The sequence below is a fragment of the Crocodylus siamensis genome, chromosome 1 (genome assembly GCF_052110815.1).
Source record: "Crocodylus siamensis isolate JL-2025a chromosome 1, ASM5211081v1, whole genome shotgun sequence".
Taxonomy (NCBI): domain Eukaryota; kingdom Metazoa; phylum Chordata; order Crocodylia; family Crocodylidae; genus Crocodylus; species Crocodylus siamensis.
The window spans coordinates 7,551,167-7,570,553 of NC_143395.1; the positions used below are offsets into that span (position 1 = coordinate 7,551,167).

At 41.6% G+C, this 19,387-nt stretch overlaps 1 protein-coding gene across 7 annotated transcripts in view; it reads right to left on the reverse strand.

Annotated features, from left to right (window-relative positions):
- The window catches only part of SUPT3H (SPT3 homolog, SAGA and STAGA complex component), a 433,101-nt gene that overhangs the window by 351,761 nt on the left and 61,953 nt on the right, over positions 1-19,387 (reverse strand). The gene's annotated exons all lie outside the window — the stretch shown is intronic.

The window sequence follows — 19,387 nt, forward strand, 5'->3', positions numbered from 1 at the left end:
CAACCTATTAAATAGGTACTTTGCGTCAGTCTTTCATCAGTCGCACGGGATGCCCATGCCTGCTATGGGACAGGGAAATCTGGGTGAGGGGGATCCCCTACCCTCCATCAATGCTGACCTCGTGAAGGAACACCTTGAGAAGCTGGAGACCTTCAAGTCAGCTGGCCCTGATAATCTGCACCCCAGGGTACTCAAGGAGCTGGTGAGCATCATAGCCCAGCCCCTGGCATGGATCTTTGAAAACTCCTGGCGCTCTGGTGTAGTGCCTGAAGACTGGAAGAAGGCCAATGTGGTGCCGATCTTCAAGAAAGGGAGGAGAGTGGATCCGGCTAACTACAGGCCCATTAGCCTGACTTCTATCCTGGGGAAGATCTTAGAAAAGTTTATTAAGGAGGCTATCCTTGAGGGACTGGACCAGGCTAACATCCTAAGGGACAGCCAGCACGGGTTTGTTGCGGGTAGGTCTTGTTTGACCAATCTCATTTCCTTCTTTGACCAGGTGACCTATCACCTGGACAAGGGAGAAGAGATTGATGTCATATATCTTGACTTCAAAATAGCTTTTGATCTGGTATCCCACGATCACCTCTTGGCCAAACTGTCCAGTTGTGGCCTTGGCTCCACCACGATCCGCTGGCTGGGAAATTGGCTTCGTGCTCGGACCCAGAAGGTTGTGATTGATGGCAGTCACTCATCGTGGTGCCCTGTGACCAGTGGGGTCCCTCAAGGCTCTGTCCTGGGACCCATACTGTTCAACAACTTCATTAACGATGTGGACATTGGAGTCAGGAGTGGACTGGCCAAGTTCGCCGATGACACCAAACTTTGGGGCAAAGCATCCACGCCAGAAGATAGGCGGGTGATCCAGGCTGACCTGGACAAGCTCAGCAAATGGGCAGACGAGAACCTCATGGTGTTTAACACCAATAAATGCAAGGTTCTCCACCTTGGGAGGAAAAACCTGCAGCACCCTTATAGGCTTGGCAGTGCTACGTTGGGTTAGCACTACAGAAGAAAGAGACTTGGGGATCATCATTGACCACAAGATGAACATGAGCCTCCAATGCGATGCTGTGGCTAGTAAAGCGACCAAAATGCTGGCATGCATCCATAGATGCTTCTCGAGCAAATCCCGGGACGTCATTCTCCCCTTGTACTCCGCCTTGGTGAGGCTGCAGCTGGAGTACTGCGTCCAGTTTTGGGCTCCACAATTCAAAAAGGATGTGGAGAAGCTGGAGAGAGTCCAGAGGAGAGCCACGCGCATGATCAGAGGTCAGGAAAACAGATCTTACGATGACAGGCTGAGAGCCATGGGACTCTTTAGCCTGGAAAAGTGCAGGCTCAGGGGTGATCTGATGGCCACCTATAAGTTTATCAGGGGTGAACACCAGGATCTGGGGGAACGTCTGTTCACCAGAGCGCCCCAACGGATGACGAGGTCGAACGGTCACAAACTCCTGCAAGACCGTTTTAGGCTGGACATAAGGAAGAATTTCTTTACTGTCTGAGCCCCCAAGGGCTGGAACAGTCTGCCAGCGGAGGTGGTTCAAACACCTACACTGAACACCTTCAAGAGTAAATTGGATGCTTATCTTGCTGGGATCCTATGAACACAGCTGACTTCCTGCCCTTTGGGCAGGGGGCTGGACTCGATGATCTCCCGAGGTCCCTTCCAGCCCTAATATCTATGAAATCTATGAAATTTGACTGGGCATGGCTTAAGCAACAGAGGTGTAATGCTTATTTTGACGAACGTCAGCAGAATGACATTTGTTTACTTAGTGGGATGTAGGGCTTTAACTGGTTAATCATTTGTCTAATCATTTGACCATTTGTTTCGTCGTGGAATGGAGGAAGTCAAACCAGACAGGGAAGGAAACCAGTGGTATTATCAAGAAGGAAAATGCAAAAGTAGGCTTTTGAGATAATTAACCGCAAATGACCAAAGGTAGTAGGGGTGATGACCTCACACAGGCACAGAGTGACAATTATCATGGTAGTGGGCTAATGCATAGCCAATTCCATGGAAATGAAGGTAGGTGCAGAGCCATAGGCATAACAGGAGGTGGTTGGGGGAGGAAACTGGACATGTTTTAATGCTAATGAGCATAGACTGGAAGGTATAAACGTATGAATGCAATGATGTTCTGGGCCACTCCCCAGTTTGGTGGGGACCCGCCCGAAGTTGCCTCCATATCAATAAAGTTGTTGAACGCAGCGTGTGCTGGTGTTTACCCCACGAGTGGTCATGCCCATGATTCCATGGGCAATTGATTCGTCATCTCCCCAGTCGTTGGGCCTCACGTGTAGTCTAGGTTTAAGATCTTGGCATAGTCAGCAGGATCGACACACATTTGGAGAGACTGATCATCTCGTTCTACCAGGCTAAGGTCTAGGAGGAATTCCTAGATTCTCTTGAGCTTTCCTCAGGTATCGTTCCCCAATCCATCTCCCTTTTCCCAGCAGCATGGCAATGAGTACAGAGGCTTTTCCTCTGTTGGTTTGGGGTCAGGGTGACCTCCATGAGTTTGTGGAGTCTTGGGTGAATGGGAATGGGGGTCCATTGCAGGGGCCCCAGAAGTGTCTGTCTAACCCATCTTGGGTGTTGGCCCGAGTGTGGGCTGAGAGTATTTTAAAGGAGAAACAGTGGAAGCCAGCCTTCTGTAACGCTGCTGTCCTCCATGCGTTATCCTGGGGTGTTCAATCTCTATGGCAAGAGTGTCAGGATAGGGAAACTCTTTGTCAGGAGAAAGATGATCTTATTTGTCAACTTAAAAATATAATTGCTCAGCAGCAACAAGTCTCCCATGCATTGGTGCTTGCTGTTGAGATAAAAGAAAGGGATTCGGAGGACTTACATAATGCCAGGAGGGTCTCAAATCTCTTATTGATAAGCTGTATCAAGAGTGAGACCTTGGGGAAGGCAACCATTTCTCGGGGTGTCACCCTTTTGAGCAGCAAAGGGCTGCTGGCGGTAACTCCCTCCGCACCCCTTCCTTATCCTGCTTTGATCCCTAAAACCCCACCTTCCCATCCTCCCAGTGAACCTCCTGACTATTCAACAGAAGTGCTCCCTGTTGAATGAGTCATAACCTTTGTTCCCCCTCCCCCTGGAGAGGAAGCACTGGTGGTCCCCGAGAGACTCACTGCTGACCAGAGATTACTCCGTAGGACTGATGTAGAGATGCCTGAGGGAACCACCCAAAGGCAGAGGGTTAGAGTCATTTCACCTGCCCCTCAGGAGAAAGAGGCACTAAAAACCCAATTGGGTCTCATGCCTTTGGAGTGGAGCAACTGAACTCGCTGGTTGCCAGCAGCAGAGAAAGGTCTCAGTTTGTTATCTGAGAATGAACTTACCAATATTTTGCTAGTATTGACTAAAGGTGTTAGCCCCACTATGTTGGGAGATGGCAAGTGGCAGGTTCGAATGTCAACAATTGCCTGCACCCTTTTTAGTATATATACCCTAGATAAGGGCATTGGGCAGATGTGGCCACTTCCAGGGGAACATCTCCGCACTGTCATTGAGAGGGTACAAGTGTGGGGTTGAGTCTTGGTAGATCCTTTGCCAGCACAATGGCCTCTACCACCCGGTGCTGGAGCCAGCCAGGCAACTCACCTTTCTGAAGCTTGGCTGCAGCTGGTCCTTCCTGAATTAGTCCTGATGTTAGAAATGCAGTCAGGAGCATTGCAGGCGGACAATCTGCATTGCTATCTTAAAAAGGCAGAGGCTTGGTGGCGATTGCAGCAGACAGGCCAAAGCAGGCAGGGTCAGGGAGCAGCTGAATCTAGACAACAACTGAAACGTCTAGAGCAGATGGTGGAAAGCTTGGCTACCAGACTTGCAGGTTCTCTTGCAAAGGGGTCTTCTGATCACTCCCAGCGCTGAAATGATGCACAGGGAGGGGGTCAACTCAAGAAGGGTTCTCAGCCGTGCCTCCCTGGTGACTGAGATTGTCCCCAAGGGGTATGCACACCTCTGAATTTTGCACGCCAGGAAACCTGTTTCAAGTCTGGCACTCCCTGACCTGCCCCTCAGGTGCTTACCCTCACTTCCGAACCTGCACTCCCGTCCCCGTCCATTTTAGACTGAGGCTGCACCTCTGACCGTCTCAGCCAGTTTCCTATTTCAATTTAATCAGGATGGGAGACCACGGATCCAGGGCTGGGTAGAAGAAGGGGTGCCTGAAGCTATTCTATTAGGTACCGAATCCATGCTAAATTTTAGTAAGATTATTTCACCCAACATGAGTCTAATCAGTCTGAAAAAAAGGACAATTTTGTTTTGCAGGATGAAGTGGGCAGTGATGACATTGGGCTTAAATATCTTCTGGATCATCAGTTGGAACCCTCCACCAATTGAAGGGTATGTTAGATTTGCATTTTTTCAAAATCCTTTTTTGCAGGTGATGACACCAATCGAGACCCCTTTTATCCCAATGGCCCTGAACTCACTATTGGGCAGCGTAAATTGCCAACTGGGCCACCTGCGGCCAAGCAGGCGCAAGTTAATGACTGTTCAGGCTAATTCCCCCTCTTATAAGTGTTTTTTTGGGGGCTTATGGATGTCACCTCATGGATTCTAATGCTAAATTCCTGGATTCCACCAGGCACTATGTAACAACAGATCAAACTGAAAATCAGCCCTGGTGGAAAAGGCAAACTATCCCTTGGTGGCAGGGAGGCACTTGTAATGGAAATGGTGGATGGGGATATTATTGGAGAATCATTCCCTACACACAGGATACCCCTTATGGGTGCTCCAGAGTTTTGCCATTGGCGACTGAGGATTCCCCTGAACCAAACCCCACAGTTAGTAAAGCTATACCTCCCAAATTAACAACAGTGCCATTTCTGGAAAAGTGAACTACTGAGAGGCCTATTGTCCCCCCCTCCTCAAAACAAATTTTTGAAAGGCTGGTGTGCGACATACCTCTATCAGCAAAGAGGTATAGTAAGATGGGAGCGACAAATCACTTGGCATGCTAATGACACTGATATGAAGTCACAATGGAGCTCTCCGATCTTGAAATGGAACATTAGTTGGTTGGCTAATGAAAAATGGGTTATGGTGACTCCGGATTTCTGTTACGTGGTTAAAAAACCTTCTAACATTCAAAGCTGCCACACAGTATTGCATAGCACCAACCACAGAGAAACACAGTGTGGATCCCATTGGGTTTGCGACAATGCCATCACCCTCATGGGCAATATCGGATGTTCAGTATGCACCCCATTGTCCTCTATCCCTCACCCTGATGGGCACCTAAATTGGGAAGGCCACTTGCCTTGGTGGAATAGTAGCATGGAAAGGCCAGTATTGCTCAACGCCTCTATTCTTCACATGAGAATCACAATTGCTCCAGATGGTTCATAAAGCATTATTTCTGGAACTGTAGTACAGGATCTCAAACTCAAATAAGCCTTCTTAAATGGGCCATACCAGACTTATTTCCAGCCTCGTCAGCTAAGAAAAAGAGAGGTGTCGCTGACACTATTTGGGATGGAGCAAACTCAGTGAAGGGAGTCTGGAATTCCTATAAGGGAGCTGATAATGCTGCTTGTTTAGACAGATTGGAACATGGCATTGCCTATATAAATCAAGTCGGGAGGCTAGAGAGCCGGGTATTGATGAATGCTATTCAATGGACCTCCCATGCAGCGGCAAGTGTAACCCATGTCTTAAGAAGTCTGCCGCAGGCTGCCTACATGGGATTCAAGGATCTGACCTGGGATAAGGCGTGTGACAGCACACAACAGGTTTTGAGTGCTCAGCTAATTGGTGCTGTTAAAGACATTAAAAGAGGACTTTGGCTGAACGATTTGGACAACAGAGCGTTGCCATCACCTTGAAGGTCCGTGTGGCAGTTCCAACACTATTGGACATTGAATTGGGAAGGATGTCAAAGGGATCTTTGTTATTTCACAGCCACTGAACCAGCAGGCAGACTTTGGACTAAGGGCCGGCTTTTAATGCCGGGAGCGGGAGGTAGTTGTCAATGGGACTGGGTAGTGCATTGAGAGGTATGGGATGTAGCCACACCTGAAGGATCCAGATTTGCCGTTTGTAATCCTTTAGTTTAGATTCATGACATCTGGGTTGGTATGGGAACCCTTTGGTGGGAATGGCCTAAACAACCACCACAGCTCAGCTGTGTTAAACCATTAGGCGATGGCGACAATTACAGTGGGGAACCAGGTATGTTGGGAAGGATTTGCCAATTTATTATGGCCTAACCACACCCTATGGCTGAATGACACAGAGGGATGCATTTGGCTGCTAGATGAAAGAGGGGCATCAATTATAATTTAAACTGTACAGGGATCCACTCCAATTAATTGGCTTTGAGCTGTGAACTTAGAATTTCAAGCAAATCTGAACCCTCCTGTGATTGGCTAGCCACTGTTTGGGACCATCAATTTGCAGGATGGAACAAATTAGAACAGCAGTTAAAGAAAGTTGAAAAGGGGTGGAGATGGGGGGTGCAGTGCTGCTGCAGCTGAGGCCTTGGGAAAATATAAACTGGCCATGGATGTAGTGGAGAGTTGTAGAGTAGGAGATGTTATCTGCCTAATTAACGAGAGTTCACCTTAGGTGCATGCTACTGCCTGGACCGTGATTAGCGTTTTTGCATTTTTTTTGTTTTATCGTTTTTATAACTTGCTTTTGCATATGTTGTATTCACAAAAGCAGCAAGCTGATTCAGCTGCAGATCAACACTAAAGGAAGAACAGGGGATATTCCCATGGTTAATCCATCAGCACATTTTTTAGCTTGAGACTCAGTGGTGATCACCCAAACTCAGCGCTCCTTCACTCGTCAATCACCATAAGGCAAAAGGGTAAGTCCTTTGTCCAAATTACACAAAAGCACCACACACCTGTTTGCAGAGGACACTAAGATATGGGTGGAAGTAGGCATGCTAGAAAGGAGGAATAGGTTGCAATCGGACCTAGACAGGTTACAGAGATGGGTGGATGAGAACAGGATGGGTTTCAATATGGACAAGTGCAAGGTGCTGCACCTGGGGAGGAAGAACCAGCACCATACCTACAGGCTGGGAAACTCCCTTCTCGTCAGCACAGAGGAAGAAAAGGATCCTGGAGTCATCATTGATTCCAAGATGATGAAGGGCCGACAATATGAGGACGCGGCCAGGAAGGCCAACCGCACCTTGTCATGCATCCACAGATGCAGCATGAGCAGGTCCATGAGGTGATCCTCCCCCTCTATGCAACATTAGTCAGGCCACAGTTGGAATAGTGCATTAAGTTTGGAATGCCACACTTCAGCAGAGATGTGGACAGCATCAAGAGGGTCCAGAGGAGGGCCATTCACATGGTCAGGGGGCAACAGGGTAGGCCCTATGAGAAGAGGTTACGGGACCTGAACCTGTTCACAGCCTCCACAAGAGAAGGCTGAGAGGGGATCTGGTGGCTGCCTATAAAGTGGCCAAGGGAGACCAGAAGGCAGTGGGAGAGTCCCTGTTCCCCTGAGCACTACCGGGAGTAACAAGGAACAATGGCCATAAGTTGACTGAGAGCAGACTCAGACTAGACATCAGGAAGCACTACTTCACAGTCAGGGCAGATAGATAGGAGCTGGAACCAACTTCCAAGGGAAGTGGTGCTTGCTCCTACCCTGGAGGTCTTCCAAAGGAGGTTAGACAGACACCTAGCTGGGGTTGTTTGCCCCAGCATCTTTTCCTGCCCATGGACTTGATGATCTGCTTGGGTCCCTTCCGACCCTACCTATTATGAAACTATAATGGGAGGAAGAGAGAAGCATTATTCCCATTTTACAGATGGAAAACTGAAGCACAGGGTAGAGTTCATAACTTCCCCAAGGTCAAAGAGAAAATCTGTGGTTGAGCTGGGAACTAAACTTTCAAGCCCAAATTTGAAGTCTTCATTTAGTTAACCATTCTGCTTTCTTGCATGCATTTTACTCCAATAAAATACCCTGGCGTCATTCAGTTGCTGTGAAGGATAAATGGAAAGGCAAAAAAAGGTCAGTGTCTACCCCTAAGCCAAAAGCAGCCATTGTTCACAGCCTGAATTAAAACTTTTGAGTTCCCAATTCTATATCTTGAGTACAGACAACAGAAACACAATTTTATTTCTTAAATACTTCACTATATGGCAATAAGCATATTATTGTTTCCTATTGTCAACCAAACACTGTTTCAATCAATAAATCGCCCTACTCAAATTCCTTTCCCCCCCACCAATAGTCACTGCAATTCAGGGCCATGTGATTTACTGCATTAGGTAATGTCCTAAACATCAGAGAAACAAGGTAGGAATCATGTTCTTAATAAATACTAAACATTTTCAGAAGTGTTGAAAATGGACCATGTTTTTTTGCACCTTCCCAATAAAAAGCTGTGGGATAGTTCCTGCTCTACTAGGGACTGCGACTTGAGGAAAAACTTTAACCCAGGGCCCCACCCTTTCAAAGGACTGAACTCTGAATTGCTCTCTTACCCTAGGTCCTACATATTTCCCTTCTTAGCTACCCCATAAGCCAGCTTCAAGAGAGGGAATGAACATGCTCTGGGCAATGCCTGGTCCATAGCCTAGTGGTTAGAGTACTTTTCTGGGAAGCAGAAGCCTAGAAGCTCTCTATGCAGCTCCCTGGGCAAGTCCTCTAACAACTAGACTATTGCTCTACCCTCCTGTTCCTCCTCTGACAAACACCAGCGGGGGGTTTCTTTTTCTGCAACTATGTTTACAGGACCGATGAAGAATTAAGCACATGCCTGGGTGATTCTGCTCCATCCCAGAAGCTATGCAGCCACCGTACAGCCTTGGGAGCATGCTCAGCAGGGGAAGGAACACACAGCTGCACAGAATTAATACTGCGTAAGAGCCAAAAACTGCACTTACGTGGCTACTTAATTGCCATTTTAACATGTAAAGGTAAAACAGAATTTAGGCCTTAGCCTTCCTGAAGCCACTAATTCAAATCTCTGACTACTTGCCTCAGCACTTCCAGCTCCAGATATTTCATTCTGTGTATTTTTTCAGGGATCAGATTAAGTTCCACCCCATACAGGACAAAAGAATTATCTCATACCAGTTCAGACCAGCAAAAATATATTTAGTCAAGCTGGCCCATCCTTCAAAGGTTACAAAAAATCCTCACAAAGTAGAAGATTATGTAATAACCTCACAAGTTCTTTTCTTCTCTTATCAAATACAAGCCTCATTTTTAAAAAGTATCCCAAACTGAACTCTCTCACTACCTAATGCTTCTTTTAAAGCTAGCAAGCTGTATGCCTTAAGTCACGATAGGGCCAGACCTAACACTAAACCCTTACATAAAAGGGGCAGGGGAGCCTTATAACAGACAAGTCATCAGGTTATCTGATAGTAACCCATTTCATTTCAGTTTATCATTACAATGATGCTAAATTTCTTCAACTACCAGTACCAGAGTAAACCAACAAAAAAGTTGCATCCGTACGGCAAATTTCACACAATAAACCAATTACATTTAACACGGACGTCAACTGTTTTGCTCGCCCATGTGCCCTCGTAAACTAAAATTTTCAGCAGTGGGCACGGTCACTACTTCTGTGTTCCTCCTGCATTTTGATTCACATAAGTACTGAGTGCTCCTATTTACAAATGACCTGTTTTTAGAACATATGGACAGGACCTGGTTTAAATCATGGGCCCAGTTCGCTAATATCTTTGCCAGACCATGGGGGGGGGGGGGGGGGGGGGGGGGGGTCATTTTTGTGCCCAAGTTGTGGTAACCGCGCCCCCCCCCCCCCCAACATTCCCCGACTAAGGGGACAGGGTTAGGGCCAGATTTAATTGCAGCAGCAGAGACTTTGCTCCCAAGGCCCAACAACTGCTGGAAAGCCCACATCATGCCGGCTGGAAGAGGAAGGACCAGCGGTAGGGGAGGGGCTGTTTGCTCCTCCAGGCAGGAAAACTGGGGCATGGGGGGTTGGGGTGCCTGGGACCTGCCCTGCAGATGGCCCTGGCACTGGGTAGGGAAGGGGCTGTTTGCTTCGCCGTGTATGTATTCTCTCCCCCCGCCCCCCAACCTCCAGCACCCATTTTCCTGCCACAGGAGCAAATAGCCCCTCCCCTAGCAGGTGCTAAGGCACTTTTTCTTCCCAGAGGAAAAAAAACAGCCCCTCCCTTACCCATCCCCAAGCTCTCTCCTCCTTTCTGGGACCCCTTCCCCACACCCTTGGGCTACTAGACTTTTGCCGCTGGCTGGGGAATGCTTGATGAAACTTTTGCCGCCGGTTGGGAAATGCTTGTTGCACCCAAATACGAAAATACAGCTGCCTGCTGGGGAACTCCCAGGCAAGCAGCCATATCTTGGCATTTCATTGCAAACTGCGTTTTCATAAAAATCACTTACATTTGTGATTTTCATGGAAAGTGAGCAACTGCCATTTAAACCAGGGCCTTCATATGGAGTGCTATATCATGCTAAGAGCTCTGGAGATATCTGGTCCCTTGTATTTCAAATCGGGCATCCAAAATTAGTAGGTATTTTTTACCTTAATTTCTCTGTCTCAGCTCAGTTACCTGTACAATGTAGAAAAAAAGTCTCCTAGCAGCATGATGAAAAAAATAAGTAAATTTACAACTATGCCATACTGATATTATTGAAGTAAGTGCTATAAAAGAAGTCCATGAGGAAACTGATGCTTCTGCCTTCATAAGAGGTTTTGTATAGTGTCTAGTAAACAAGACAGTGGGTCACATACTGAACAATGAGGAGAAAGCAAAAGTTTGAACAAGTGTCCCATAAGGGAACACTATTGCGTGCACTGAATGAGTCAGCATCCCATGGGGGGAAAAACCAGAATGGGATCGCACAGTCCTAATTGCATCATGACACACATGCAGAGTGGGGCAGAATTAAAACTGAACAAGCTGCCTTAATTCTGGCACTTCCTAATTTATAAGTGCTTGATTTTACAACTGTAATGATAATGTTTTAATGTATAGGTGTGTTTGTATAAATTAAAAAACCTAGTGGAAATATTTCATGTCTTTGCCAATTTTACAAATTTTCTTTCTTAATTAATATATGTGTATTTTGGAGAAAGTCAGTCAAAGCTTTTCAACTCGCTGCTAGCTTGGGTGGAACACCTGTAGCTTGCCTAACCTAGAAATAACTTTTATTGCACTTGGGAGGAAAGAAGCACGTTTCATGAAGCATATCATGAATTTTTTTCTGGAAAAGGTACATTATAAACATAGTTAAAGAACACAATAGTTTCATGTATGTGAATGTTTAAAACTGCTTCTTTTCAATCTGATCTGATTTTTGAAGGAATAATAGTTTAAAATTACCGCAGCTCCCATGGCAGACAAGACCAACCTTCTTCTACAGACATCAGAAAACACAGGAATTCAACTAAATACAAAAACCAACTGGATTTGTTCTCCAATTAAAAGAAGAAAAATAAATCACACTAACTCTTAATGGTAAATCAACAGTTGCTCTATTATAGTTCTGTCCAAAAGACAACAAATTTTGTTTTTTCAACTCTTTTATCCTTATGTTTAGCTTGTAAAGATGCCACTTGCTACTGCAAATATTCCATTTCTCAAACGACTGGTATCATTTTTCCTAAAACTAAAATATAACCAGACGGTCGCAGAGTTGTTTCAAACCCACACAGCAAAAAGCAGACCTCACAATGGAAGAAAATCAGATTCAGTACATTTAAGAAATGAAAACTTGCAGAAGTCAATAAAAATTACAAATTTAACGTAAAAATAAGGATGAAAGTGGCAAAATGCAGTCTGTTTTCTGCCAGAAGATTAGATCCTGCTACTGTATTACGTGCTATTTTTTCACTGATACCAAAGATAATGCTCCAAGCTCATTTTTATGGTCTTCCTAGAAACAAAAGATTTATTTCCTAACTGTGACAACATGAAATGTAAAAGATAGCAATTGGTGTGTTGCTCATTTGTTTTGTTTTACCTTTTGTTTTCTGTTGCTTTTTGTTTTGCTTGTAAAAGTAAGAATAATTCTGATCCCAAAACAATAAAAGATACTCTGTACAAAAGAGGTAAACTATTCCATCCAAAGATCAATCTAGGTGAATCATCAAAATGATCTTTAGCTGTAATATGCATTCAATAAGCAAAACAAAGTTCTGTTTAATTGGACCCCTAACTGATGCCATTTGGTGTCATTTAAAGGCAAAATTGATAAATGTGAACTGAACTTATAACTGGAAGTGATAAATGTGAACTTCATGTTCTTTTCATCCACAGAGCAGGTACGGTCCAGGCTGCAGCACTCCAGGTCCATCACAAAATGTGCATCAAGCGTGACCTAAAGGAATCCTAGAACTGTTAACTAGAACAGCAGGGAGGAGTTGTGGGGGAAAAAGAGAAGTTTTCAGACCAGTTCAATCGTTGCCCACTCTGCTGAGGGTGCCAACCAGCACACATTTTAATACACTGCTATATGCAGGCACCGCATGTAATCTTCATCTTCATTTTAGAAACTTACAGATGGTCTTCCTTTCTCATGGTTTGGTCACTAGTAAGGGCTTTTCTTCACTCTTCTTAGATTGATGGCCGTGATTTGACCTGACTGGATTTGACAAAATTATCTCAAAGTAATTCTTAAAGTCACTGGATTGGTGTGTTTATGACCTGAGTATCAAAGTGTGATTTTATTCCTCCCCTCAAGTCCCTAAAAAACTATTGATACAAGAGCTGGATACAACCTATTCCTTGCTGCTTTACGCGACTGCCGCAAGGCTAAAATGACAGCATATTACAAAAATAGATGCATTAATGGGTTTTCAGGCACACAACCAGGGTGGAACAATCTCATTTTTGTGCCTAATAGGTGGAACAGGATCTGCCTCTGTGTCAGATTACTGATGCATCTTTTGGGTGCTAATATGGCTTAACAAGCAAAAATACTAAAAGGAAGTCAGAGCTTCTGATGAAGCAGGGTGAAATCTAATTGGCACTTTGAGTGGTGGCTGACATGAACAAACAGAGCATTTCTTGCTAGTTGTGTGCATGTGTGCACACATTTTAAACACTTTGTAGATTTGATACTTGGATTCATGGGAACTTTTCCAATTTCAGCAGGACAGGATAGGGTAATGGTTGGCAACCTTTTCAGGCTGTGGGCTGGAGCGACCCAATTAAGGCAGCAGGGCCACTACTGCCAAAGCACCCCCCCTCCCCCCCAAGATCTAATGGCTCCACAAGCCTCATCTGACCTGCAAGACTTCCACTAGTACCTGTGGCTCTTTCCCACCTACATTAATTACAGCCATAGGGAACGCTTCCCTTCTTTATTGCTGATGATTGCAAAGAGCTCTGGTGAAACTTCCCCAACCTAGAACTGCTGAATTTAGCTTACCTATAGGTGACCCCACCTACCAGTTAGCATGAGAGAGCTAAAACTTCACATGTTCTTATATCATTTATGTTTCAGAATAGCTCCATCTTCTGCATAGACAGTTAACATACACAAGACAGACCATAAGAATTAAGTGAAAGCTTTGCCTCTGATATCCGGTTTAAAGCCTGCCTGCTGTGTTTGACCCAGAACGCATTTCCCATGCAAGCTTTTTTCTATTTTAATGCAACTCATGTATTCTAATTTGGACCTCACCACAAAAACATGCTAGTGCCCTGAAAGTCCAAAAGTATCATCCCAAAAATATCTGTCATCTTACTTGTTTGTAAAGTTGCTTGGTGCAGTAGTGTGAAAAATATTAGCTGATAAAGAAGGAACAACAATGTTCCATTAATAAGCACACATTGGGAATGCAAGGTAGTACATGAAACTACAGAACATGAAAAAAGTAAACAGCTATGAATCCTTTACTGTAAAGCATCCCTACATCTCAGTATTATGTTCAATAAAACACATCTGTTCTGAAAGTTACCAGATAAATCCTACAGGGTGCAACTCTTCCAGACTGTCAGTCAAATATTTCATATGCATTATCCATCCAATTGTCTAGATAGATGCTTGAAATATAGAAAATACTCTATATGCTAAAAATACTTATAAAATATTGTCTAGTAGTTACTGCATAAATCAAGGACAGATTCTAATTTAACTGTTTAATAACTTGGCCATCTAAAAAAAATTACCCTTTACAAATTATTAAACAAATCCCATGTCTTAAATCTACATCATTTCATATTTATACAAGCACAGAAGCAACTGAAACTGGTGTAATTTTAAAACCAGAAGCAAGTGTTATTGCTGAACTATGCCCCTGAAAATTGTGACTTCATATGAAAATACTGACACCAATTCTCAGCAGTATGAATGCTCTGCTATAATATTTTTAAAAGCCTGTCTCCTAATCTTGATTGAGGTTTGAATGGACCAAGCTTGTATTTTTCCAGTGTAAATGTTATGCAGAAACTTCACAAATACAGATTTAAATCTGCAATTGCCATTACTAAAATAAATGAAAAAAAAAATCTATAAGCAGCAATGAAACTGGCATGCAAATAAAAGAACTGTCAAGACATATATTGCCTAAAAATAAGCTTACAATAACTATTTTAAAGGCTGTGTGTGGTCCTACCCATATATTTTGGCAAGATGCACTTTCTCCAACCACAGCTAGATTCATCCAAAAGCAGTGGCACTGGAGAGTCTCTGTCTCACCTGTCAAAGTTGAAGAACGTTGTTCAGCAGACCACCATGAGTCCATGGATAGGATCCATAGCACTGCAGCAGCTGTTCTTGATAAGCGTTCTCTAACTATAGAGGAAAATACTTCAAAAAAATTCTTCCATAATAGGATCTCCCTTAATATGCATGCATTTAAAAACAATGAGAATCAAAGAACATGTCATTTCTAAAGTAAAACTCTCATGACGTTTAGGATGAGCTAGTATGGATGTCTTCACAGGGATCACTAAACCAATTCACAAATATATAAATGGCTCAAAAATATCTAATTTAACTCTCATAAATTATTTGTAATATGCAAAGATGGCTACAATAAGAGATAATTTTATGCAAGTGATAGCAATGAAGCTAAAGTTTGTCATGTTCTTCTTAGTTCTATTCTTCAGTACAACCTGACCCCCTTTTCTCCATCAAACCACACAAAGTACTGAGCTTCGTATCTTCTTTGGAAAGGAGAGAGAGTAAGTTACTTGAGTAGGGTATAGGTATGTAAATTAAAGGTACAGATAACACCAAGACCAAATCAAAAGGAAAAGTAAGTAGACAAGGTTACAGCACACGATTATAGCATAAATACCCCAAAAGCTAAGAGCGTAAGCTACAAAAACTTAACGTAAAGAAGCAACTTCAACTGCTATTAAAAGAGAATGGCCATTAATTTCCAACAAGAGGTGAATATTTTCTAAAAATAGTTCACTGTTTCAGCAACTAGAATCTCCTGTAGTTTAATTACTCGTAGTACCATATCCTATAAGCAAAAAGGCTCAAGAGAGATTACTTTCACTTTTCCCTAGATATATTTAGTGTACTAACTAGCATAGTTAGGATATTATTTTTCTTTGGTTTTGTCAGTAGCATGTTTGAAATAAATTTTATTAAGTGGTAGTGTATGTAACATTGCATTGTGGGTAGCAGTTTCCTGCTTTAACCTAGCCACATCCTCAGCTGTTATATGAGACAAGTTTCCCATATTTTCTGCAAGTTGACTTTTTTTTCTTTTTTCTTTTTTTTTTTTTAAAGAAAACAGACAGGAGAAAATAGCAATAAGATTATAATGATTTTAAACCTATATACTGACTGTAAGACTACAGCCAAGTAAAGTTATTGTCTCACTTGCTGTAGAGATGAAGAATAAATGCATGAAGAACGGGGGGTAAAAAAGCATTGCTATCCAGGATAAATGTACAAAAGCAATAGCTATTGAGAGATATTTGACTTTTTAGATGAAGAATCTTATTTCAGGCCCAAACACAGGCAGAATACTTTAATCACTAAAGTGGAATTGGTGAACATTTTTTCTGAGTAATGAGAAATGAGAAAGTTAATAACCCAAGGCAACATAAAACAATTATGTTACTTACTACTAAATAAATGTATCACTGATTAACAAAGGCTTACTGTCATCTTAATCTGTCATAGTGGTTTTCTGTTCAGATTTAAACTGATCTTTAACAGTATGAGGTCAATGAAAAGGAGGCAGACAACCAAATATTTGCTTAACCTGGGAAGAAAAAGGTTCTTTCTTCCCCCCCGCAACAATCTGTGATTTCTAAATCAATGAAGCAGCTTCATATCTTTCTTGTTAAATTAGTGCACGCAAGTCAAGGGAAAATAAGATGCACAGAGGAGAATCAAAGTGGATACATTTGTCATTTATTTGAATATCCCTCATTTATCCTGCAGATGCCAAAAAATAGCTCTGACAAGAGTCAGTATTTTTTAAAAGTGGCATTAGGAAAAAAAACATAACTTGTAAGAGTATTTTAACTGGATGTTATTTTATTAATAGGTACTTTCACAGTCCATTAAAGAGAAGGAAACATCTTTTATATTAACATTCAGACTGTATTAAGCAACTATAAAGATGCTGGAATGAAAAATCCCAGTCTACACAGCCCATCCACAAAATATGAAAATACTATAAATTATACATATTAGGGCAGAATAAGTCTATATCAATTTAGTAAGAACTACCAAAAAGTAAATTCCAACGCCACTAGGAAAACTCCAATGAGGGTGAGAATGGTTTCTGATTGCGAGATGCTGAAACCAAGCAAATGGGTTGGTTCAGATACAGAAAAACGTAGCACCAATAGATATGGATCTAAGGAATAAAATCTATCGAATTGAAGCATCTGAAGTAGCAATAAAGGATATGCTGTATTATCTGTGTCAGTTTCTGTGGAAAACTATTAAAATATCATCTACTCGTTGAATAAATTACACTTAGTTACAAGACCATCATCCTACCAGAGCAAGTAGAATTTTTAAACCCCTCTAACCATAGCATCAAAACAAATTCAAGTACAAATAAACTTTCCCCAGTGTATCGTACTGTTTATATGCTGTATAAAAGTATGAGTGACAAAAAGCAAAATGTTTGGAAATAAGATAAAGCAAATCTTAAAAGGTTTTCAAAACAAATTTCCAAAAAGATAAAGGATACGATGGCATTAGGTTTGTATTACAATTGATTTTAATTTCAAAATGAGATTTAATTTGTCATCAAAGAACTAGTCCATAATTTACAAAGCAAATTCTTTAACTTGATACTCCTTTTGTAAGTGTAATTGTATCAGTGACTTAAAGTATCTATCCCCTGTGGATTTTTTTAAGTTAACTTTGATTTATTTTTTTTAGTTCTGCCATTTAAACAAAAGACTGTCAAATATGAGACTGCAATCAAGAAACTTGTTTACACAACAACTTTTCAAAATTCAGATTTCTTCTTCATCTCACTAAAAGTGCAAGCTATTTTTGAAGAAAGGGATTGCCAGGTATTGAGCTGAAACACAATTTTGCTTGAAACCTCCTCCCCTCCCCACACACACTATACCCACTAAAAAGGAAACATTTCCAATGCCAAGAAATATTTAAATTCCAAATTAATAGAGAAAACATGTTTAGAACTACACTCCAACCAGATACTGGAACAAGTTTTTATATTGTTTGGTAAACTTCACCATGCTAAATAGAAAATTGATTTTAGTGATCTAAATGTTAAAATCAGAGTTGAAAAAGCTGCACGGTGCCACTCAGAAAATTATACCTTACAGATAAGGTATTAAAAACGAACACTGGTAAATAACCTTACAAATATATAGGTGAAAGAATGAAAAAAAAAACAAACAAACCCCAGCTACTTTGAAGAATTAAAGACGTTATTTCAATTTACAGAAGTTAAAAAAAAACAACAGCTCTGTGGCAAGTTTCTTTTCAGACACTGAAGAACTGACTAGTAATGAACTTCTTTGGTTTTAAAATTATAAAGGATGGTTTTAAATGAATGAAAAAAAAAGGCTGCCGACAACATTTTAGTTATGTATTACATAAGAAAATTAATTTTCATTACCACAACATGCAAACTGATGAACAGTTTGAATGCGTTACTGAATTTGCAGAAGTCTGCACTTTGTACAAATTCTGTGAACTGAAATTCAACAAATTATAGGGAAATGCCCTCTAAATGCTTTTATTACATTAAAAGTTAATTAAACTTCTAACCTAAACAAATCTACTTTGTTTTTATGATAGAATTGCCAGTAAAATTCATCCTTTTTACCCCCTTACCTTTTTTGCTTCCAGTGATGCTCACACCATAATATGATGACATTTAGGGGTACAAGAAATGCATCTTCAAAAGGGACAAGTTAAGTAATGGTTTTTACTTTTTTACATGACAGTTCACTGTATAACTCCTAATTTTAAGAAGAATTCTGGAAATGTGGCAACTTCTAAAGAACTGAAAATGTTCCAAAATACAAGCACAGTACACATTGTAATAGGCATTATGACAGAGACGCTGATAAACAAAATGATTTTATGTTTTTCTTATGCATATCAGCCCTCCAAAAAAAGAAAAAATTTACAAGTTGTGATTTTAATTGAAAATTCCCCTTTCCCATTTCCTCACCTCCATCCACCAAAAGAAGAAAAAAGAAACAAAAGGCAAACCCGGTATCCACCCACTTTTCCATTTATTAGTTTCACACCACTTCTGGTCATTTTCTTATTCAGGGAGTAGGAGTGGGAAGAATGGGGAAGCAGGAGGGAGGTTAGTTGCCAGGGATATATACATCAAAAGTGGTACAAATACAGGCTGAAAATCTTAGCTAGTTTCTTTTTTTGCCATGCTTCTGTCCTTTCCCCACATATACCAAAAATCCTACACTCTGATGAAACTGTAAAATACAAGTGCCCAAGGTATACAATCATGCTAACAAGAAAATGAGTTCTACATATAAATGTCCAAAGGGGCAAAAATAAGACAGTTTCCTAAAGATGTTTCCAATTTTGTTCTGAATCTGAGTGAGCAAATCAAGACTACTAATACACACTGTCTGTACATATTATTCCTTACTATGCACAGCATTTTGCAATTTATTTCAAAGCCTCTATTATAAACAAAAAAAAATACTGCTGCTGTTAACCCATTCTGTACTGGTATAGTAAAAAGTTTGTACTATACAAAGTCAAAGTTAAATATGTGATAATATTGTGAATGCACACACAAACATGATAAGTGTTCAAACCTAACACATGCATCAAATTTACGCTTCATCTTTAAAATAATGTTGACACCACTAACTGCTGAATAAAGTTATTTACAGTGTCCCAAAGTCTAAGACTATCCTGTTCCTCTGAAACATTAAAATTATAAGAAGCAATTATAACATAAGTGCAATCAAAATCCCACAATCCATACAA